The sequence below is a fragment of the Bison bison genome, unplaced genomic scaffold (genome assembly GCF_000754665.1).
Source record: "Bison bison bison isolate TAMUID 2011002044 unplaced genomic scaffold, Bison_UMD1.0 scf7180017864034, whole genome shotgun sequence".
Taxonomy (NCBI): domain Eukaryota; kingdom Metazoa; phylum Chordata; class Mammalia; order Artiodactyla; family Bovidae; genus Bison; species Bison bison.
The window spans coordinates 2,203,646-2,228,486 of NW_011494606.1; positions in this window are offsets into that span (position 1 = coordinate 2,203,646).

The window sequence follows — 24,841 nt, forward strand, 5'->3', positions numbered from 1 at the left end:
AGAAAAGTTGATGAAGAGCCTGTGCCCCACAATGGAGACCCGGCACAGCCAAAACTAAAAAAAAGAAATGACACTGAACTGACTTCGGGTGGAGAGGTAGAGAACAGAAGGAGAGTCTAGGGGGGCCCTGGCACTTCCAAGTCGGCTCTGCTCCAGGCCTCCTGCCTCCCCACTCACACACGCACACACAGATACCACTCCAGGGACCAACAGTCATCTCCAGGGACTCAGAGTCCAGACCCACACATAGAAAAGCAGGGACACTCTTCCCTCAAATCATTACCTGTCATATGAGCAGAGAGAACAGTGTTGTCCATTTCCCTTTATTCATCCTTGTATTTCCAAACCATCCCTGGAGGCCAGCCACAGTGCAGGAGACAGGCCGCTACCTGGGCTGCCTTCACGCCGCACAGCCTCTGTCCACAGCGAGCCCTTTGATTCCATGTAAGGTAGCGAAAGCTTTGAAACCCGATTTTTCCCCTGGTCCGGCGCCCCACACTAACCTCTGAGAGCAGAAGGGAGGCAGGATGGGGATTTATGGCCTCTCTGCACATGGCGAGCCCCCGCTGGGGGAGGGGAGTGTGAGAGTGCCGGCCCTTCCTGTTACAGATGCATGAAGTATATTAGGGGTCATGATTTATGGGACCACAGCGAGATTTCATCTGGAATAAAGTTCCCTTGTATTCAGAGGTGGAGAAGTAGCTGACCTTCCCTGATGCCGACACTATTGCTCTGGGAGAAAATGATCAATTTCCTCACAAAGACCCTTTGCAGCAGCAGACAGAGCCCTAGCAGGCTGGGAGCATCACAAGAAGCATCTGCTTTTTCCTTTTCCATTATTCAGGCACTCTTGGTATCGTGGAGGGTTGAGTAAGGCGCAATCATAATGCACACGCTTTTATCTCAAAGGGTTGGTATTTTTAGTATGGAAGCCAGGCTAAATGAAATTAAAGTTTAAAAAAAAAAATGAAAAGAAAGGGAACATATATTGAGGCTTAGATCACTGGCCAAGATTACATGTGCATTCTTCAGCTCTGAATCTCCGTGGAATGACTCTTCTGGGTTTGGAGGCGGGGGTGGTGGTGTGAGGGTTGGGGGCTCATTTCAGGGCAGAGGGAGCTGTGGTGATGGGGCCACCTCCACATCCTCAGCTGCCAGGGCTGGCCTTACTCATCCCTGGGAAGGAGGGCAGGCAGTCCCAGTTCCCGAGCCCCCAACGCTGTGGCCAGCCCTGTCCTGAGCGGCCTCGCTCCTCTGCTGAGTCTCACTGACCCTTGGGAGGACCCTGTGAGGCAGGTCCCACCACTCCCAGTTTGCAGGCGGCAAGACTGAAGCCCAGAAGCTCAGCTCTACTTGCCCAGGTCGCTCTGCTGGGAGCAGCAAAGCCGGGAGCCCAGTTCCAGTCTGCCCGGTGGTACCCTTGTTCCTGCCTGGCCCCTGCCACCACCAAGAGGGAGACTTTGCCTCAGGGATGTGGACGGTGGAAATATTCGTCTCCTCCCTTCAGACCGAAAACTCTGTTTTTCTGGATTAATAGGAAGCCTTAGTCCAGTCAGGCCCTAAAAAATAATTAAAGAATGCCGACAACACCCACCCCCCATCCCCCCTCATCACCACCCCCCCGACCAACCCCACCACTGAGACAGCCTGGAGCTGGGTCAGCACAGTCTGGGACTGGCTGAGGGGCAGCAAGCTGGGGGCCCTGAACTCAGACCTCAGGACAACACTGAGAGAGCCTGCAGGCAGCCTCCTCGTGGCCCACTCAGTCCTGGCTTCAGGCCACCCTGGAGGGGAACCCTCTGACAGTGACTCCAGCCTGCAGCGGGGAGCATGGCTACCGCCGCTCTGGGTGGTGTTGAGGTGGCCTTGGAGTCCAGGCCCTGGGCCTGGAGGCAAACCGGAAAGCTCAGGCCAATGCTGGTCAGTCTCTGACGGTTGGAGAGGGCAGGTCTGTGACCCGGCAGCATCTGTCCTCTGAGCCATCTCCCTGCCAAGAGTCAAGGTGAAATTTCCTGGAGATGTGGATAGAGTAGGAGAAGGATTCTTTGATTTTTAGAGGCAGACGGGCGTGTGTCCAATTTCTGCAGGGCCTCCTCCTGGCTGGGAGACCTGGGGCAAGTTACTTAACCTCTCTGGACCTCCATCCGCCCCCATGATGAAGATGACTGTGATGACCTCATGAGATTATTGCTAAATAAAAGAAGTACTGAAAGTACTTAGCCTAGTGCTCTCCTTGAGGCCAAGGCCCTGTTTTACCCTTGCATCCGGCTGAGGGGACTGGGCGGACCTTTTTGGAATTCTCTTCTTACTAGACAACGGAAGGAGCCTGAACAGCAACTCACGTGAGGCCTGAGCTCTAGTGCAAGCTGTACCTCATTACCCTCCCATGACAAGCGGCTACTGTGACTAGGCTCACTTCACAGTGAAGGAGGGACGTGTGTGCGTGTGTGTGCTCCTTCCATGTCGACAACAGGGTTGGGGTGCTGGGTAGGCCTCTGGAGGTACACCAGGCACACGCACTGTCCTGTCCGATCTTCCAGCTTTCTGCCTGTTGATCCTCAGGCCAATCACTGAATTCTTCAGGGCTGCCCCTTCCCTGGCTTTCAAATGGGCAGGAGGGTGGCTGCCGGGTTTGCACCTGCTCTCAGACAACACTGAAGCCGTGGCCATCTCCTCCCAGCCCAGGTGACGGCTGGCTCTGGAGCTGTCCTCGCCCTCTGGGAGAACGTTCTTCTGCTCTTCTGACGAGACCAGGCTCTTCCATGGAGGGGAAGCCAGGCCTGGGATTTCTGTGTCCCTGGTGCTATCCTGGGAACACAATTGCGTGTTTAAAGAATCCCCGCTCGATCTTAAAACAAAACTGTGTGTGCGTGTGTGCACGCGTGCGAGCGTGGGTGCATTTCCATATTCTTCTTTGAGAAAGAGCAAGCTTGCTATTTACAGCAACGTGCTTTCCCAAGTACCTTCTGAATGGCTTACCTCCCATGACCCTTGCGTGTCCCCTCCCCAATGAGCCGGAGCAGGCCATAGACCTCACCCTGCAGGGGATGCTCAGGCTCAGAGAGGTGGGGAGACTCAGAAGTCGTGGACCCTTATTCCGGACTAGCTCCCTCTCACCAACACACCTTCGTGAGAGAACAGGCATGGCCACGTGGTGCCAAGGCCTACCTTTTGCAGCAGAAGATGGGCATGGTCAGAGGGGACCCCTACCCACACACACACACTGTCTCACCCTCTGCACAGAACCTGAGGGCCTGCCAGGTGAGGATGCGGCAGGTGGGGCATTGGCCTCTCTTCTGTGTCCTTCCAGCAGTGTTCTCTGCCCCTGAGATGAGCAGCCTCCTTCCCCATGGGGCAGACCAGGGCATGGTGGGTGAGGCTCTGGACAGGCCAGGAGGAGGCCTCCACGCAGGGTATATGAGGACGGGCGACCCTGCGGTGAGGGGAGAGTGGGAGGGGTATGTGTGGTGAGGGGATGCACCCTGCCCAGGGCTACATTGTAGGGTCCTCCTCTAATCCAGGCCAGCCCAGGGAAGGGGCCTGGCGTGACAGTGTGGGGATGGTGGGGGTGTGTTTGTGTATATATGAGAATGAGAGAGAGAGACTGAGGGGCCTCTGAGAGTTGGAAGAGCCACAGGGACAGAACAGCAGAAGTGACTCCATGGGTCAGACACCTTCAGGATGTCTGTCTTGGGCACCACCTTCTTCTGTTTCCACGCCCCTCGCCTCCAGATCCCCCTGGTGCCTTAGAAAATGCCCGGTGGACCATGGAAAACTCCCAACGCAGGGCAGGTGAGCAGGCCCCCTTCTGAGCACAGCAAGTGAGTCAAGTCTGAGGGTCTGGGTATCCTCAAGTCGGACATAGGGGGAGGGCCCAGCACTGCACAAGGCTGTGTGGCTTCAAAGAGATGGCGTGGGTAGTAAAACTGCCCACAGCAGTGCATGAGCCTGGCCCTGCCAAGGGGATTCTGGCACGGAGAGTCACGGGAAGGGGGAGTCCACACTTTCGGGTTGATCATTATTTCCACTCTGAATCGTGTGTCTGGAGGCCTGTCTGCAAAGGGGACCTCAAGGGGAGGAGAAGCTAGGCAGCTGGCTGAGGAAGGCTGACCTGCTGTCTCCCTCAGCAGTGCAGGCGGGGCTGGACTTCCCGGGGGGCCCTGCCAGTGGTCAGTTCCTGGCAGGAGGCTGTGAGAGGCCTCCCTTCCCAGGCAGAGGGCACAGGCAGACAGCCAGGTCTTGTGGAGGCCAGACTGAACACCTCCCCACTGGCCAGCCCATACTTGGACCTACTTAAAAATCCCACCTAGAGTTGCCCAGCGGTCCTGGGATGTGGGATGCTTGACCTGCGCCCGTGTGTGCCCAGACCTGAGGAACCTGATTCCATGAAGCAAACACTGGCCTTGGAGTTAGGGGACCTGATTTGAATTCAGCTCCATTCCTGGACGAGTATGTCCCTTCCCAAAGCTGTTTCATCATCAGTAAAATGGGAATAAGAAAAGTGCCAGCCTCACAGTGTTGCTGGGATGATTGAATGTGTAAAAATATATAACCTCATGTAACATAAGAACACTCAAGTGGGTTGCCATTTCCTTCTCCAGGGTTCTCCCGACGCAAGAATCGAACCTGGGTCTTTTGCATGGCAGGCAGATTCTTAACCAACTGAGCTACGAGGGAATCCCCATGTAATATATAACAAGGTACACTACATCTGCTTAGTTATTGTCAGCCGCCAGTTTATATAATTGTCTCTTCCAGAGGAGACTAAATTCTTTGAGGACAGTGATCATTTTAAATTCAGCTCTGTATTATACAATACTGTTACAAAAATCCAACTCCTTTTGGTGGACTGTTAGAGAGTGTGTGTTTATTTTTTTCCTTTTTTTAAAATCAGAGTATAATTGATTTATAGTGTTGTGTTAGTTTCAACCATTGTGGAGAACAGTATGGTGGTTCTTTAAAAAACTAAAAATAGAACCACCATATGACCCAGCAATTCCACTACTGGGCATATATCCTGAGAAAACCATGATTCAAAATGATACATATATCCCAATATTCACTGCAGCACTACTTACAATAGCCAGGATGTAGAGACAACCCAAATGTCCAATGACAGATGAATGGATAAAGAAGATGTAGTACATATATGCAATGGAATACTACTCTGCCATAAAAAGGAATGAAATCGGGCCATTTGAAGAGACATGGATGGACCTAGAGTCTGTCATACAGAGTGAAGTAAGTAATAAAGAGAAAAACAAATATTGCATATTAATGCATATATGTGGAATCTAGAAAATTCGACATTTTTGTTCATTAAGCAGCTATTATGTGTTTACATCATGTCAGATTGTCATCAGAATCTTGCTTATGATGAACCATGCAGTATAGGAAAAACTGGTCCCCTGAACCACTCTACGGTGCCCAAGTATCTTCATGGCCCAGATGCCCTCTCTCTTTCCTCAGTCTCTTCTATCCCTGCCTCCCCAGCCTCTGAGATCCTCAGGACATTCACCTCCTCCTCCTGGTGCAAACCAGATGCACAGTGTTCCAGAGGGCGTCTGATAGAGTCACATACACTCAGAGAACCAGTTTTCTCTGGTTATCAGAGAAAACTGATAACCACTTGATGTGTTATTTCTCCAAGAGATTATTTCAATTCTAAGAAAAATTTAAACTTAGAGCAGATGTTCTCAACCTGGGTTCATTGGGTAGGGATATACTTCATGTGCTCACACTCTTTTTTTCTTGAGGGAGAGAAAAGCCATATCTTTGATCAGATTTGTTATTGGTCTGTGAATCAAAAAAGACTTAAGATATGGTTCCCTTGAGCAGTGCTGTCCAGTAGAACTCCTTGTGATAAAGGAGATGTTTCGGATCTGTGCTGCTCACTGCGGAATCACTAACCACTCATGGCTGCTGAGCACTTGCAGTATAAGACAGAACAAGCGAGAAACTGAATTTTTAAGTTTATTTACATTAGTTAATTGAGATTTAAATTTAAATCACCACATGGGGCTGGTGGCTACTCTATTGGATCATGCAGCCTAAGATGATAAAAATTCAGTAGTAGAATTTTATTTTATTATTATTTTTGGCTGCACTGTGGTATGAGGGATCTTAGTTCCCCAACCAGGGATCAAACTTGTGCCATGTGCAGTGGAAGCACAGAGACCTAACCACTGGACCACAAGGGAAGTCCCCTATAGTAGAATTTTAGGCATATTGCAGAGGTGGCATTTCAGGGATTCTCACGGGCAGGAATTTCTCAAGGCCTCTGAAATCTGACAAACTCACCCATCCATCTACCCATCTATCCCTCTATTCATCCATTCATCCATCCTTCCATCCATCCATTCACTGATATGCATGAATCAGCACTAGGATCTGCTGAACAAATACCATGCCTGCAGCACTGGGGGAAGAGAATACAATGATGATTAAGAGAGGTGCTTCCAGTTCATTGGGACCAGCAGGTCTGCCTGAAATGTTCAGGTGGGTCTCTTTGGGGGCAGCTCATATTTAAGAACCATACTGTAGTCTGAGCCCCGTGACATTTGGCAATCTTGTGAACAAGAAAATGTTTCTTCCCCTGTGGAGGCTGTTTGATTCCAGGATCTGGGGAAGGAATAGGATGGAGGGGATCTGCAACGTGGAAGAGACTGGGGGTGTCTCGCAGGTGCTCAGGTTGAGTTTGTAAATAGAAATTTCCTCGTTAACTTTTTACAGCTGTCAAGGCAACCTCTGGGAAACCATGGAACTTAGCATCTGGCTTTCATTGATTTTCAGACTTCTCCTCTTACATGTTATCACTAGCTCATCTACTCCCGGGGTTGTGGTAAGGATTAATTAGCTTTTGTGGATAAAGCTCTTATAGCAGCGCCTGTTGCACAGTGAATGCTCTGGAAGCATCAGTTATTATTACTGGTAGAGTGCCTGGTAAATGTAGGAGTGGTTAGTGTTCAATACCTGTCTGTGGAATGAAGGACTGAGGTTGCCAAGTACACAACCCTAAAAAGCACCCAACAGAACCAGACAGGAACAGAAATGTCAAGGGCTGTAACAGCCTTTGCTGCCTACAAAACGGCCCAGTGCCGTGACCAAGGCCTCACGGTTTCTGTAGGGACCAAAAAAAAAAAAAAACAAAGAAAGCTTCAATGATGGGTTCATCAATGAGCCCATGGAGTTTTCCCATCATGGCACCATGCCCCCATCTGAGGGCCATGGCTTCTCACGTGGGCATGGACCAGACATTGCCTAAGACCTGCTCCAGCTAAGAGGGTCTGAGAACTTGTCACTTGTCTTTAGCAGGGCCTTTTCAATCCCAGAGGCATAATGATGAAATCCATGGCTCCTCCAGCCAAAAGAGCTTCAACAATCCACCATATGAACATACTCAGAGACCGGAATTTGGGTCCAAATGACCCATTTTGCAACCACTAAAGAATTCCCAGTTGTGTCTGTTAGTGAGCATAAAGCCCAGGGGTGGGATGGCACCGCGGGACATCTGTGAGTGAGCTGTGGAGGCACTGTCAGCTCTGTCAAGGGAGGGGTGGACCGGCATCCACAGAAATAGACAAAACAACCCCCACAGGGTCCAGATGGCACACTGAAGAGTCTTTAAAGCTTAGTTTGGGTGAATAACCTCTTTTGTGTCTGGCTGCCATGAAGCTGGACTGTCATAACTCTTCTCTGCTGGCTGCCCACAGCCTTCCCTGTGGCCTTTGTCTGGTCCACACAGAGCCCTTTGGCCTCCATTTCTGTTGTTCCAATTAAAATGCCAGAATGGATCTCTAGATCACCGCTAATTCTGTATCCTCTTAAGAGGAGGGAAGAATGGAGATTGCGCAAGTCCCTAGCCCACATGTGAGGAAAGGATGCTGTTTCCAGGTGGGAATGGGGAGGAGGAGGTAGGGGTTGCCAGAAGACTCTGGGGAATGAGGTCTTCATGCTCAAGTGGGAAGCTCAGCTGTGCAGAGAAATGTGTGTTGGCATCTCTTGGAATGACCTCAGTCTCTGAAAGAATTCTTCCAAGCTGGACATTTCTAAAGAGTGATGAGCCCAGATCCGTCTGCTCAACCAGCAGCGAGGCATTCCTCATTTGCTCCTTCTCTGACTGCCATAGCAACACGTGAGGGAACTTGAGACTGGGAGATGGCCAGACCTGACTGGCTTAGCTACTTCTTGGGTAGGGAATCCCGGGCAGGTTTGTTCATCTCTCTGAGTCTTGGTTTCCTTAGCTATAAAATAGGATTCCTGAATCTATCCTGTAGAATCACTGGTGAGAGAAATGACTCTTTAGGAAAGAAGTTATATTAAGAAAAGTAGAGTTTTCATGATCATTATTTAATGTCTTTATTCAGCATTAAGACATTGAGATTTCCAGTGGATTCCACTCATCTTGGTTGTCCTCAGAGAACCTTCTTTTCACCTTTTAAACTGGACCCTCAAACAACTGGTGTGTTTGACTCCAAGAACTGCTGGTTTTAAGCCATTGTTTATGCATCCATATTTTGCAGTGCCCCTTCCTTTGTTATCTGATACATGCTACCAAACTCTCCATTCGTCGTTTAACATTCGACATTTGTTGAGTGCCTGCTCCTACATTATCTGTATGGCAGGCACATCAGTGAACAAAACAAAGATTTATACTCCAGTGGAACTACATTCTCATAGAGGGAGAGATATAGTAACTATAGTACCTAAGTAAATTATACAGTTGTTAAAAGCAGCAAGTGCTAAGGGGAAATGAAATGTAGAGCTGGGAAAGGGGGATGGAGAATGTAATGGGAGGTGTGGGCTAGAAACCCCACAGACGGGGTGACATTTTAGCAAAGATTAGATGCAGGTGAGGGAGTTGGCCAAGCAGAGATGAGAGAGGGGCTTCCTAGGCAAAAGGGATGATTATACAGAATTTCAAAGCTGTTGTGTAGTGTTCAAGAACAAGGAGGAGGCTGGTGTGACTGGGACCAGAATAATGGGGTGGAGGGGACAGAAAAAGTCACTGAGGATGGAGGTGGGAAAGTGCAGACCCCACAGGGCTTCGGTGGCCATTGTAAGGATTTAAGGTTTGACTCTGAATGATGTGGAAGGATATTTCAGGGTTTTGAGCAGAGGAGAGATGAGATTTCACTTTTCAAAGGAATCTTCTGGTTAAGAAGAGATGGTAGGGAGGAAAGGAGGGGAGTGGGGAGACCCTTAGGAAAGCTTTGCTACGGTGTAGAGAAGAGGTGGGGCTTCCCAGGTGGTGCCAGTGGTAAGGAACCCACCTGCCAATGCGGAAAACAGAAGGAATGTGGGTTTGGTCACTGGGTTGGGAATATCCCCTGGAGGAAGTCATGGCAACCCATTCTAGTGTTCTTGACCGGAGAATCCCATGGACAGGGGAGCCTGATGGGTCCATAGGGTCACAAAGAGTTGAACACGACTGAAACGACTTGGCACTCATACACACAGAGGAGAGGCAGTGGTGGCTTTGGGCAGCGTGGGGTCAGGGAAGTGGCGAGAAGTGGCCAGAATCTGGATCTGCTTGAAGGTAGGGGACTTCCGGGTCTGCTTCTCTCTTGAATGTGGGGCATAAGAGAAAGATGTTGAAGGCACTTCCCAGGCTTTGGGCTAAGCGAGGGGAAAGATGGAGGTGCAACAGCTCAGTTGAGGAGAGTTGTTGGTGGAGACAGTTTTGAGGAGGGGAGATTAGGAATTTGGGATATGTTGAGTTTGAAATGCCTGTTAGAATTCTAAGATGTTGAGTGGGTTTTAGGCTACATAAGACTGAAATCCAGATAAAAGGTCTGAGCTAGAAATATTGGTTTGGCCAAAAGAATTTGTAAGATTTTATGGAAAAACCTGAACGAACATTTTTGGTCAACCCAATATAAGTGTGGGTGTCATCAGTATACAGTTGGTATTTAAAACCATTAGACTAGATTGCTCGAGCCTTTCTCCTATAATGCTTCTGCTAAGTCTGCAAACCAAACATTACCAGGAGACAAATAAGATTGCATTGATAGTAATTCCCCAGACCTCTCTAGTTCTTTGGCCCCAGCTGATGATGAAGGACCCCCAACTTCTGAAAATGTTCCACTCTCGTCTGGTATCAAGTTCTCAGGCAATGCCTCATTCTTGCTCAGAAAGAAGTCCAACATTCCCAGCCATATTGCTATGCCATTGCCTTGTCCAAAGACATTAGCTAGGGAGCCTTGTCCAATTCATGGGTACCACTGCTTTCTCACCCATAGGCCCAATATCCCAGGTATCACAGCCTCAATGGGGCTCCATCTCTGCTCCATAGGGCGTCACCATCCTTGTGCCACTGCTCTCAGGGGCCCAGAGCCTAGGTGACGGTGGGCATGCGCATCTCCACTCTCTGCTGACTTCTGTTTCCTGGTGATCTTGCTGCTCTATTAGTGTAGGGCCAGGCTTCTTACACTGGGATGGGGTTCCCTGATGCTATGTCAGGGAGTGCGAACACCACAAAATAAATACATGCATCTTAGTGGAGCATCAGTGTCCTTCACTGGTAGCTAATTGAAAATATATATATTTAAATATTAAAAGAATAATTATATGGAAGGGTAGGATACAAAACTACCCTACAATTTTAAGTCAAACCCAAGGTGCATCCATAGTTGTCATTTGTGACTCTGTCACAGATCTCCTAGGAGTCTCTCATCATCTTTCAGTGGATGGTTAATTATAAATATGAAAAGTCCTGGGACACTGTCAGGGGGTGGAAGGGGAGTGGGAGAAATAAGTTTAAAGTATTTTTAAACTTTTTAGTCCCTTGCTTGAGCTGAATTAAACATACCAGAGCCCAAGGTGGCTGCCGGCTAGTAACCTCTTCTCTTTTTTCTCAATCTCTGTAGCCAGGTTTCTGGAGTCATGTAGACTTGAAACCAAAGCCAGGTCAACCACAGATGATTCGAGGCTCCAGGGTAATATCCCCAGTTAGCCAAAGCTGGCATCTCTCAAGGCCAGGAAGGCAGCGGTGGCACTGAGGTACCCAAGGAGACCTCACGATGGAATTTGATGGAAGTGTCAAAGAGATGGAGGATGCTGAAATAGGAACCTTGGGGGAGGAGATGTCCAGGGATCTCTAGGGGGACATAGCCGGGAAGAGAGTCCACACACATCCCACTCCAACCAAGTGACCCATACATCCTTCACCTAGCCAGCAATCAGGTGAGCTAGGAGCAGGAGCTGTGTTCTAAGTCAGTGGTTCTAAAGGATGGTACTGATCAGAATTGTGAATGCTTATTAAATATACTTATCTTTAGGCAGTTTTGCTGGTGGTTCAGACAGTAAAGAATCTGCATGCAATACAGGAGACCCAGGTTTGACCTCTGGGTCAGGAAGATTCTCTGGAGAAGGGACTGGCAACCCACCCAGTAGTCTTACCTGGAGAATCCCATGGACAGAGGAGCCTGGCAGGCTACAGTCCTGGGGGTTGCAAAGAGTTGGACATGATTGAGCGACTAACACTTTCACTTTTCTCAGGCACCTCTCCAAGACCTCCTGAATCAGAATCTAATAAAATACAGTTTTATAAGGGCCTTTGGGGACTTCCAGATTGTCCTCTTATTCCAAGTGTCCCATGTTGACTCTGGGTCACTTCTTGATAACCGCTGAGCATCTCTGCCAGGGGATGGGCCACATGCTATGAGAGAGCACAAAACTATTTAAGACACAGGCTTTGTCCTCAAGAAACTCAAAGACAAGACAAAAAAAAAGACAAATTACAATTCATGAGTGAACTGAAGGCAATGGAATGACGGTCCTCGCCAGGCCGTGCTGTTGAGAAGCCAGGGAAAGCTACATGGTGGAAGGGCTATGAGATCACAGAAAGGCTTGTGCCAGCCTTTGTCAAGGACTAGCTGAGAGAACTGCAGAATGTGACACAGACCTTGAGCAGGGATTCCAGCTGGGCTTAAAGGGAGTCAGTATCTCACTGTCTGCTGAGATGGTGAGCTGGCAGGAGCCTGGGGAGAGTTTGCTGCCCTGGGGGAGAGAGTGTTGGAGGGAGGTCTGTACATAGATGGCGAGAGCAGATATGTCAGGTTCTAGAGGACAAAGTGGCCTGGAAGCATGCATTTCTCCCCTGCAGGGGTCCTGGGAGGACCCCAGGCAGCATGATGGCCATCTGTGAACAGTGAGAGCAGGGAAACTTGATATTAGGTTGTGGATGTGATTCTCAGCAGGAACTTGGTGGGAGAGCTGATGCCTGGTGATCACGGATGATCCTTTCAACTGGGAGTAGGATGGACTCCTGGGGGATTCACTTGAGACCTTCTTTGTGGATTCCCATACTTACAAAATTATGAAAAGTCCTGGGGATGGAAGGGGAGTGGGAGAAATAAGCTTAAACTTGGGAGGAGATATCTTTGGAGTTGGGGGGGGGGGTGCATCCTGTATCAGCAGGTGAATGCAATGAACCAAAACAATCTGAATTAAGGCCGTTAAGTACTGAGGTCATTTGGTACCAATAAACTGACGGCATCACCAACTCAATGGACATGAGTTTGGGCAAACTCCAGGAGATGGTGAAGGACAGGAAAGCCTGGCATGCTGCAGTCCCATGGGATTGCAGAGTTGGGCATAACTGAGTGACTGGTCAACACGAGACTGATGAAGCTGGGAAAACTGTGCAACACAAAGAACTAGAGTATGGGGGGCAGGGTATGAGAGGTAGGGCCAAGAGTGAGTGAAGACGTCTGTAGATATGGGGTTGCCGAGGATGGCAGAAACAGCAGTCTTAACCCAGTGGTTCCTAGAGCAACATTCTTTGGTTAATGGAGAGTCTGAAAGTCCTTCTGAAAGGAAATACTTGATGGCACCCACAGTGAGTGGGGCCTGTGTGGAAACCACTGGCCCTAATCATACCGCCTGTCCAAGGCACTGGGAGAGGTCGAACCCTCCTGGGAAGGCCACCACGGACCGAGGCCATCTGGAGGTGAGCAGGGAACTCAGGCCAAGACCTCAGGGACTTCCCTGTGGAGGGCTCTCTAAGAAGGTGGATCCAGCAGCCCGCTGGCCTTCTGTGCCAATGGGCATTTCGAGCGTTCCCCCTAGTCAGTGTTTCTTTTGCCCAGGTTACAAATCTGCACATAACTGTATCCTTTATTCCAGATCCTCTTTCTCCCGTCTCAGGCAAGTCCCCCATCCTCTCAGGGAAGGTCTTGCGTGCCAAGGTAGCCGCTCACCCAGGAGGTAGGAAGCAACCTGGGCTTCGGAGAAACATTTCAATGCCCTTAGCAATTCCATTTCCTCTTCATCTTGCAACCGAGAGCCCAATTGGCAGGCAACCTCAACCCCCTCCTCCCGCCCCACTGAATCCTGACAAGCTGGAGGGCTCTGCAGTCGGTGGGTGAGATTATAAGACACTGCCTAATTTGTTCTTAGCTCCCTGAAACCTGCAGGGAAGACATTGCAGTCGGAGCTTCCTCAGAAATACAAAAAAAAAAAAAAAGCATAAAATAAAAGGTTGTGACAGAGATTTAAATGAGAATAAAATGCCAATTAACTCAGAGGTATTGGACAAGAATCCGTGTCTCAGAAGAGTCCCAGGTTGTACTTGGTGGATCAGTTTCAATTTCCCCCAGAGCACCGAACGGCCGCACTGGGGAAGCAGACCTCAGAACAATCCAGAACTCAGTGCCAGACCCACTACTTATCACTTTAATTGACACTTACTCCATATGATGCTCATACATTCACCGAATGGGTTCAATTTAATTCGAAATGGGAATTTTTTTCTTTCTCCTATTGAAATATTTAATGCGGCAGTCTTGAAAGCTGAATAGCTTCAGCCTAGCATTCCATCACTCTTCCGCTTGGCTTTAAAGAGTGCAAAAGACCCCTCTAACCATGATTTATTTTGAAAATTTTTTTTTTTTTAACCAACTCTGTAATTACAAAGCCTATTGATCTATACCTTTTCTTTTAGTAGGGCGATGGGATAGGTGGCGAAAAAAACAAATCCTTCTTTGCTATCTATTCTGTGGTCTTCAAAATTACATTAACAAGCACAGATCTGCTGGAAAGAAGCCATCCTCAGAATTAGGGTAGAGATCAGGAGATCGCATGGGTTCCTACCACCAGGGAGTGCGTGTGTTTCTGCACCCCTCCCCCACACGGGGCTGCGCTATGCTGAGCTAGGGAGGTGGCATCTTTGCTGAAGAGAAGGGTGAGATGCTCCAGATCTCAGCTGATCACAGGAGAGCAGGTGGGTTCTCCCCCGCCCGGTGTTTATTAGTGCTGACAGACGGAGTGCAAGAGCAGCGTTCACCCTGAGGTGTTACATACTGATACACTGACAGGCAATTATCTTTGGAGATAGTGTTAAAACACAATAATTAATTGGAAGAGCAAGCGAAAGAGTGGTGGCCCCAGGCCGAGGCAGAATGGCATTTCTAAAAAACGCTCCGTGAGGCTGGTAATTTAGGCTCCATGGGTCATTTGATTTCACCACCTCCCTCTGTCCCGAAACCTTCCCAGCGCTTTGTTTTTCAAAAGCGTCAGCCCTGAATGTGTCTCAGGCGTCATTAAAGCGCAGACCAACCTCCCATAGCAACTTTCCAAAATGGTGCCTGGCAATAGAGAAGAATCACTGCCTTAGCAAAGACGTCTCACACAGCCCTGCTTTTGTGATGGCCCGTGCTGGCAGAGTGTCTTTGTTTCAAACGGAGGCTGACACATGTCTGCCTAAATAAAACATTCCCACTTCAGCTGATTTGGTGGGAACAAAAAGTTCACATGCCAAAGCCTGTGCTGACCTTCACGACCCCCCAGCAACAGCGGGGAGGACCACATTGTTGTATCCTTTTACTAACAAGCATGGAGAAGGGTGAGCTTTTCTTTTGCTTGTTTTACCATGGTGACATCCATTGACCTATATTTGATATTCTGCATAATGTACATGTGTCAGCAATCACACTTTTGATTGGGAAGGGGGAAGGAGACAAGGAAGGAAGAGAAGGATGGAGGAAACCTTTTACAGTTTAGCAAGAACCTGAATGTATTATCAAGGATTCTTCAGTTACAAGGGGGTAGAAACCATCTGGATTTAACTTAGGGGAAAGGGGAACTTTATTTTTAGGACACTGGATTTCTAACAGAATCCAAGGGAAAGCAGGCTTCCTGAACTCAGAAACAGGCCAGAACAAAAAGCCATTTGCTCTTCTTCCATCCCTGGTCCCTAATAAGAGCTTTATTTGCTTCTTGCTCTTCAAGCTGGACCCCTTCCTTGGCCCACATGGTGATGGACAATCCCAAGCTTCAGGAATCAGGCTGCATGTTGAAGGTACAACCCCACAACACAAAGAGTGTCTATCTCACTTATGCCGTCTTGTGGATAAAATTCCTAAGTCCTGGACAGTGGTATTGAATGGTCTGCCTGAAGTTAGGTACCCTGTCTACCCTGAAGTTTCTACCCTGTCTAAGCAACCTCATGTCCAAAAATATATCAGAAGCTGGAGGGCCTGGTGATTCATGGGTGAGATAATATGACACCATCAGATTTGCTGCAGAGAAGGTCATGGAATTGTAAAAATAAGAAAAATAAAATGGTTGTGGTTTACTCTAGAGCAGGGTTCCCCAATCCCCAGGCCATGGACAATTAGCTGTCCATGGCCTGTTAAGAACCAGGCCGTGCAGCAGGAGGTGAGTAGCAGGTGAAACCAAAACCATCCCCCCAACTTCCTATGCCCTAGTCCATGGGAAAATTGTCCTCCACGAAACCAGTCCCTGGTGCCAAAAAGGTTTGGGACTGCTGCTCTAGATGGTAAATGACTTTTAACAAAATGGTTTATTTGGGGGCAGTTAGGGGTTCAATGGTCACAAAGAGTCGAACACAACTTAGCCACTAAACCACGACAAGGGCTTCCCTGGTGACTCAGAGGTAAAGAATCTGCCTGCCAAAGCAGGAGACACAGGTTCAATCCCTAGAGAAGGAAATGGCAACCCACTCCAGTATTCTTGCCTGGGAAATCCCATGGACAGAGGAGCCTGTGGGCTGCAGTTCATGGGGTTGCAAAGAGTCGGACATGACTAATGAACTAAATAACAATAAGGGATTGAATGGCAGGGAAGATTATTCAAAAAAGTTGTACTACAAAGAGAATAACCTATTTTTTAAACTTTTTATTTTGTATTGGCATATAGCCAATTAACAATATCGTGATGGTTTCGGGTGAACAGCAAAGGGACCCAGCCATGTATAAACATGTAACCATTCTCCCTCAACTCCCCTCCCATCCAGGCTGCCACATAACATTGAACAGAGTTTCCTGTGCTACACAGTAGGACATTGTTGGAGAATAACTTATTTTTTAGCTAAAGAAAATGTTGAGGGAGACTGAATGATAACTGTGCTGAGTTCTGTAGAGGAAGCTTAAAGAGCAGAAATCAGAATTTCGCAGTTCTTTGCAACCTTCCCTAGACTGTATCACCCTTTCCTTCATTTTCCAGGAGAGGCATTTTATGGTTCCTTAACACCCTGCATTTCCCTTTCTGGACAATCTACATAACCCTTTGGCATAAAAGGTTTAGGAGTCCTGAATTCTTTTCCTTTTCTTTAATTGCTACGAAAAAATTATCTAAGCAGGGTATTGTAGAAGTCCTAACTCTTGAGTTATGTGTGATAGAAATCAATTCAGACTTTCTTGTTAAAAGGGGGGACATGTCACGCTACACTATAACTGACAAGTGTTTGGAGGGTCAGGGCAGACACGGCCGTGTCTAGAGGAAATCAAGTGTCTTGAGGCTTTCTTTTACCCTCCTTATCTCAGCTGATGTCCTCTGTGTGTTGGCTCCATTCACTCCTGCTGAGGCTAATCTTTACCCCTGTGGTCAAGAAAGATGACTCCCAGCAGCCTCAGCCTCAAACCTCCCTGGCACGAAGACTCAGGCAAAAAAAGCAGATCCAGCGGCTGCATCCTTGCAAGATTCTGATTGGCTGAGCTTGAGTCACGTGTACATCCCTGAACCAATCACTGCAACGAGGACTAGCCTGGGTCAGCTTCTACCTCTATGAAGTAGGAGAGTCTAGGGCACCACGTTGTGGTACCTCCTGGACCACGTGGTGTGTGAAAGGGACAATCCCCCCCAAAGAAAGGGCTGTGTGCACATAATATCCGACCACAATATCCGAGTGTTCATCTTGCCTGTGACTGTTGGACATTGAGTAGGAACATTTCGGGACATTGAAGAGGCACATTTTGGGGGTGCTAAGATACTGGGACTCCAAGAATCCATCTGGCAATGTTTCCAATGCTCATGGGCTCGTGGCATCCTGCCAGAAGATGCTAAGAGCTCAGAAGCATGTGGAATTACTAAACGGGTCTCTGATAATAAACCTCCAAGGTTAAGGTTAATAGTGGCTTTATAGGCTCTTTCCTCTGATCTCTCCTGAAAATATCCTCAGTTTTTGTCATGGGATATGGTTTGTTAGGATAATGGAAAACAGAAAAGAGGGGACTAATAGGGAACTGTGAGGGGAAATGTTTCTGTGGGAAAGATGTGGTTTTTTTTGCTTGTGTGTGTTTCTTTTTAATTCTTTGAGATAATTGTGGATTCATGGGCCACTGTAAGAAATAATAGTGATCTTTATACCCTTTGCCCAGTTTCCCCAAGGATAGGGGAGGCAGAGGATGAGATAAGGATTAAATAGCATCACTGACTCAATGGACATGAATTTGAGTGAACTTGGGAAATAGTGGAGGACAGAGAAGCCTGCATGCTACAGTCTGTGGGGTCGCAAAGGGTCAGACATGACTTAGAGACTGAACAGCAACAACACAATACCCTGTATAACTACAGTATGGTGTCACTACTAGGAAATTGACACCGATACAACCCATGGATCTTACTCTGATTTCACCAGTTTTACCTGCACTCACTTGAAGACTGGCTTATAATCTGTATACATTTTTCTCTACAGTTACTTCTTTGAGCTGAGCTTGATGTTGATGCTCATTATAAGAGCAGTATTTCCTAAGATTCTGCGTCCAGATACCTTCCTATAATCATCTGGGATCCGATTAGATCACACCCCTTGAAGGGAGAGTGGAGACAATCTCTGTGACCAAATATTAATAGGCTGTTCGTGTCTGTAAATTACACCAAGTTTTAGGTTCCCAACTGGCACTGATTTGGATGTACCCAGCAGGTACAGCAACCCTGAATACTCTTTGGAAGGACTGATGCTGAAGCTGAAGCTCCAATACTTTTGCTACCTGATGCTGGGAAAGATTGAAGGCAGAAGGAGAAGAGAGCAACAGAGGATGAGATGGTTGAACAGCATTACCGATTCAATGGACATGAACTTGAGCAAACTCTGGGAGATGGTGAGGGACAGGGAAGCCTGGCGTGCTGCAGTCCATGGGGACATGACTTGGTGACTGAACAACAAGAGCAGGTACAGAGGAGATACAAGGGCAGTATTTTACACTTTGCAGCAGAGTTTAGGGTGGCTTTGGAGGGAGGGAGGCTGGAGGAAGGAAGACACCTGGCAAGCAAAAGTGCTACTTAAGATGAGAGGCGACCAAGGACTGCGGCAAAGTTGTGGAAATCAAGAGGAAGGGATACACTGGGGAGATGCAGACGAGCTGGAGAATGGGCAGGCCTTTGCACCTGGCTGTGTGTGTGTGTGGGTGTGTGTTCATACCCTCTACTGATCTTTATCTGTATCAGGACACATCCAGGAAACCTACATTGCACATATATGAGCTTTATTTCTGCACCCTTCATTTTGAGGAACTGATGAAACAGGCTGAGTGGCATGGTCTCTTCAGAGCGTAAATGATCTTTTCTCTGGGTTTGGCTATACCTGGCAGAAGGTGGGGGTGGATTGAAGAGAATCAACCCGCCAAAGTTTCATTTTTGGTTTACTAGGTTTTATAGATGTTACCTCTCTTCAACTCTGGGGAGGTTTTCAGGGGATCCTGCATGAGGTCAGGTGATGCCTCATGTGATCCTCCAGGCTCCTTTCCACTGCTAAGGGGCAGAACAGAGGCTCAGAGAAGCTACACTGAGGCTGAGGACATATAACTGCCAGGGACGGGCAGGGGGATTCTGCCCAGGTCTGCTGGTTTCCAAAGTCTGCTTCCATTGTGGATGGGACAGGCTTCAGTCCTGCTTATCCTCCCAGCCGCAGAACTGTGATTGTCTTCAGATCACTAAATGCACTTGCACCGTGGTTGACATAATGAAGCTGCATCTTATGTAGTTGTGGAAGGAAGGGAGGGAAGGAGCAGCAAAAGATCTTCGAATCCGTATACTCAGATCTTGAGCATTAGGGGGCTAAATTAATTGCTTGAGTTAGGATTTAATTAGGGCTTTAAACAGCTGTGTTATCTTGAGCACCAACTGCAGACGACAGCTCGTGATCTACAGTTACCTATCTGAGACGCTGCACCCATGTAAGATAAGCTTCCAGAAACTGAAGATGCACGATAAACCATATTTAAGTGGCAGGAGCAATCTCTCCAAATTCTTAAGCGAAAGATTGCTAATATCTCACACCTTTGGATGAGGCTGGAGATGGAAAACAGAGCAGAAGCAAAACATGCTAAGACTGGGAGTCTGGAGACCTGGGTCTTGCTGGTTTATTAGCTGTGTGACCTTGAGTAAGTTCCCCTTCCAGGTTCTCCATGGCCTCATCTGAGAAGTGGCGATTGAGGCCTCTTCTAGCTGGAAAGTGGTGCCAATGCCCAGTCATACCGAGCTCTCAGCGTTTTGCCTGAGTTTCAAAAGGAAGAAATACCGTCCAAATTCCTTTTGTTTAAAGCCATGTAAGCTCCCCAGAGTAGCCTCTCCCATGTTCTCTTAGCCCTTTCTGGTCTCTCGCCGGCCACTCTGGGTGTTATGGCTCGAGGAGGGAGAGGCCCATGGCGGCTCCCATGTCTGTGTCTGCCTTGTGCTCACAGCTCCATGAGAACAGACCCACGTGGGGCTGAGTCCTCTGTGACCAGCGTCCACCCAACAGCAGGCAGGGAGTGGGCATCTCAGGGAAGGGAGGGTTAAGGACTGGATGAAATAACAAATAGGCAAGGAACAAATGAGAGATCATAACTCTCAGGAAAAGAAGCCCCAAACCCCAGGGAGCCCAGAAGCTCTTCCTTTTCCTGAGAACGAGTGCCCACGTGCCTGAGGTCCTGTTTGCTGAGAGGCAGCACTGTGTGCAGCCTTTTCCCCCACCACCATCCTCCCTTCTCTGGAGCAGGCGCAGTCGTTCCATCCCATTCCACTGAGCAGAGAACACAAATGCCAAGTGCCCAGGGCCACACAGCCGGGGTCAGATCCCGACCCACCCAAGCCAGCACCTTGATCCGAGCCCCACCCTCCCCCCACCCCCGCCACTGAGGGAGGCGGGGCTGCGCCTTCACTGCCTCTGAACCCCTTGTCTGCATCAACAGCATCCTTTCTGCCGATGTGGCCTGGAGAGCCCCTGCCCATGCCAACAACTGAGCAGAAATGATTGGGGGCTGCCCCGCACCCTTAGGGAAGAGGGAGGGGTACCTGCTTTGGAATGAGATACAAGTGGGTTTTAATTCCAGCTCTTCCACTTGTCAGCTGTGTAATCTTGGCCAAGTCCCTTAGCCTCTCTGAGTCTCTGTTTCCTCTGGTGTAAAACAGAGATAAGGCTGTCCACTGCTTGATTAGAAATCAGCCATGGAGAGTGTTTTGGGCTTCCCTCATAGCTCAGTTGGTAAAGAATCTGCCTGCAATGCAGGAGACTCAGATTCAATCCCTGGGTTGGGAAGATCCCCTGGAGAAGGAAGTGGCAACCCACTCTAGTATTCTTGCCTGGAGAATCCCATGGACAGAGGAGTCTGGCAGGCTACAGTCCATGGGGTCACAAGAGTCGATCATGACTTAGCAAGTAAACCACCTAAACCACCATGGAGAGTGTTTTGTACAGGGTGTGACCCATGGCTGCTAATAAATTAAGCAGTAATGGCAATGACTGCTTGGTTCAGGACAGTTTGTTTTGACATGCCCCTCCGTAGGGTAACCATGGCATTTCACGTCTTTTTACAGACCGGGAAACTGAGACACACAGGGGTGAAGTGACCAGATCAAGGTGACAGTTTGTGAGGGGTAGAACTGAGACTAGGGCACCCTGTGCGATTTCCCTTGGTCTTGTGTTCTGCATTTCCCCAGAAGGGGGGAGGGTCTCCTCTTGTGTACCTGGCTCTGTGAGGTTGGGAGACCCCAAGAGATGCATGGCGCTGACTCAGGCAAAGGCATCTACTTGGTGCCTTGAAGCAAGGCCATGGGACATTTGCTGAAGGCGGCCTGACTGCTGACCCCGCCTGTGTGGGGACAATAAGGACACTGAGCGCCAGAATCAAAGCATGTGTGACATCAGGTGAGCATTTGGGGACACAGAGTCTGGTTGGGTCCCCAGGTGACAGTGGCCTGACCCTCTCTGCCCTGCGTCTGGGGGCCTGGTGAGATAAGGCTCAGAATGCTGTGTCCCAGGCTCCTGGCCCCCCACGTGGAGTGGATCCCTGGCCCCGGGCAGGATAGAGCAGTGGACAGTGCAAAGCCAGCTCTGCAGAGGTGAGCATGGCCTCTCAGCCCAGCCCCACGCCTTCCCCGGCACCTGAGTTGTTTCACAGTTCTTCCCATGTGAGCCTTCATGTGGCAGAGAGAATGGGATCCATCTGCTTTTAAAAGGTATTGGCTGTCCAGTGGTTGGGACTCCACACTTCCATTGCTGCTGCTGCTAAGTCGCTTCAGTTGTGTCTGACTCTGTGCGACCCCATAGATGGCAGCCCACCAGGCTCCCCATCCCTGGGATTCTCCAGGCAAGAACACTGGAGTGGGCTGCCATTCCCTTCCCCAATGCATGAAAGTGAAAAGTGAAAGTGAAGTCACTCAGTCGTGTCTGACTCTTTGCGACCCCATGGACTTCAGCCTACCAGGCTCCTCTGCCCATGGGATTTTCCAGGCAAGAGTACTGGAGTGGGGTGCCATTGCCTTCTCCCTTCCATTGCAGGGGGACTTGGTTTCTATCCCTGGTCAGGGAACTAAGATCCCACCGGCTGCAGGGTGTGGCCAAACAAAAAAAAAAGATCACAATTTACCTGCATGACTTTCCCTGGGGCTCATTGGAACTGGAGGCTGGGGAAGCCAAGTACACTGCCTGAGGGCCTGGGGGCTGCCCAGGAAGGGGGTCTGCAGCTCTGGTTCACTGCGGAGACAGCAGCGGCACCAGGGTGGAAAAGCTCTGCCACTGACAGCTCTGGCATGTTATCCTCTGATTGGTCTGAGAAAGGGTCTAGGCCCAGGCTGCACCTGCAGTTAGGGTCACATCCAGGACTCGGGGCTTCCCCGAGGGATGACGTTCTGACCCAACCCCCTCATTCCCCCAAAGCCTCTCGTTCTAACTTTTGGCTCCATCTGCAGATGAGGTTATGCTCAGAGGTATGGATGGGATGGGGAGAGATGTCTGTCACATCACCATACCCATCTCCACTTTTAATGCATCCAGAGCCCCACAAGATGAACCTGGCCTCGGCCTCTCGGGAGCTCCAGGGCTTGCAATGAGGCCAGGTAACGCAGACCCACTCAGGAGTGGGGTGTCTGTCACCCGTCTGCCTTGTGACAACAATGATGCTCCTCACCTTACTTGGCCCCACCCCTTGCCCAGGGCCCCCGAGGTGTGGGGACTGGCAGTGATTGAAGCCACAGCAAACTGGGCTGGCACTGCCCGTCACACTGAGCGACACACCCAGCTGCTTTCAAAGCGCCTTTCTCTCCTCTCCTTCCTAATGAAAACCCTCGTGTAATCTGTTAGTGCCGCGTCTGCTGGAGCATGAATTATTCAGAGAAGTCTCTGTTCCGTTATCTCCCCTCCCCGGGGACGCCCCTACCATTGTCCGCCCTGATGGGTCATTATGCACTCTGTGAATTTAATCTTTTAGGCTATCCGGCCGCACAGAAAAAATGTATGAATAACAATTTTCCTGTAATAACCTTCAACTAACCTTTCAACCAGAGTGAGTCATTCCAATCCCATTTTCACATCAAGAGGAGTCAGAGGCAGGCAATTACCTCTTATCTGTTTCAGGAGCTGCCCCCACCTCTGCCTCACCCTTAATTTTTAAAGGGGTGTTGAAGAATGTTATGGGAGCCAGGGGAGGGTGTGGTAGGGTAGGTGTTAAGGGGTGGGCTCTTAAGTCCAGACACAAAGTCTGGGTGAGGGGTCCTGAGCCTCAGCTGCTCCCTGTGGATGGGAGACCGGTCTGCCCCATCCAGCTCCCAGGACACTGCGTCTGGCTCTCATTAGCCAGCAGCCCGATTTTCTGTTTTTTTGTTTTGCCCCACTGAAGGCAGCCCCTGCAGAAAGGAAAATGACTCCTCTGCACAGAGATTTCCCCAAAGCCCTTCCACAAATGGCAGTTTCAGGTCAGTTTTAGCTCCTGGTGACAGCTATGGGGTCACGATGCGGCTAACTTGAGAGGGTGGGAGAGGGTGGGGGTCATGTGCACACCTAGGGGCCTGAGCATCCCCCGCCCGCCCCTGGGCTCCCACAGTGCAGAGATTTGGAAGAAACCTGGAGTTTGGAGTCAGGCAATCAATTCTGAGAGCTGGCTCCTCCTGCTTTGTGGCCTCTGGTGAGTCACTTTCCCTCTCTGAGCCTTGGAAGGGCTCCAAGGCAAAATGGGAATAATGATACTTTGCAGGATTGTTTTTGAAGATCAAATGCGATGCTGAAGCTGTCTATCTGGTGCAAAGCCCTGGGCCTGGGCGGGTTTCTTTCCCTGGGGCTGAGGCACCCCATCCCACTTTCCCCATCTCCTTTTCCTGTTCCTGAGTTTAGGTGGTTCTGAGCACAGTTTCTCTTCCTCCAGGCTCCTTGGCTCTGAGGCAGGGTCTGATATACTCATCCACACTCAAGTCTGAGAACAGATGCTCCCAGTGGCTCAACAGACCCAAAGAGGGTGGGAGAGGGGACATTGCTCATGCCAAAGCGGCCTTGACCCACAGGGATTCTGCAGGATCGCCTTTGACTACCAGACTACGTCTTTTGAGTTGGCTTTTCTGGTTTGCCTCATACCAGTCTTCCTTTTTTTTTTTTAACCAAATGGGAAAAGCAAACCCAGATGTGAAAGAATGTCTTCAGGTCATAATTCAGAGGGTCAGAGGGTCAAAAACAGACCCTAACAAGGACCCTGTGTCCTGACTGCCCCCTGGGCTCTCAGATCATCTCACTGCCCCTTAAAGCACTTGGTTGGCAGCAGCTATACAGGCATGGGGGCCTCAGGCAGGAAGGGGACACTTGATCTCCCTCAAATCACCCTATGCAGGCCAAGCTTTAGCGAGTTTCTTCTTTGGGGTCACAGACATGGTCAAGGAGCTGGTCTCGAGTTCTGATAGGCTCCTCCGTGGGAGGTGGGCACTCTGGGTGATCACACAGACCCTCTAGTCTTCAGGGAGACCCTCGGGGGCTGAGTGAATGGGTCTGCACAGAGAGAGTGAGGGGGTAAAAGGAGAGAAAGACAGGTGAGCAAACACTTAATAGGAGGCATCTGCCATTAGTTTCCAGATTGTCTGAGCAGTTCGCCATGCTCCTGGCAGGCTGACCTGCTCTCAGGGGGCAGGGACGTGAGCCGCTGCCCATACGTGCCTCCCCGCCTGCTCCTGGACCCCACCCGGGAGGCTACCACGCAGTTCTTGCACAACCCGAACCCTGCATGCTGGCTTTGGTGCTTTGAGAGCCTCCCATCTCCCACTTGACCTCTGTTCCTCCAGAAAACTCGCTCACTTGGTCTCTGAGGACTAGAGGGAGGCGATGTGGCCCCAACCCTTCCTTCCTCTCCATTCCCTGTTG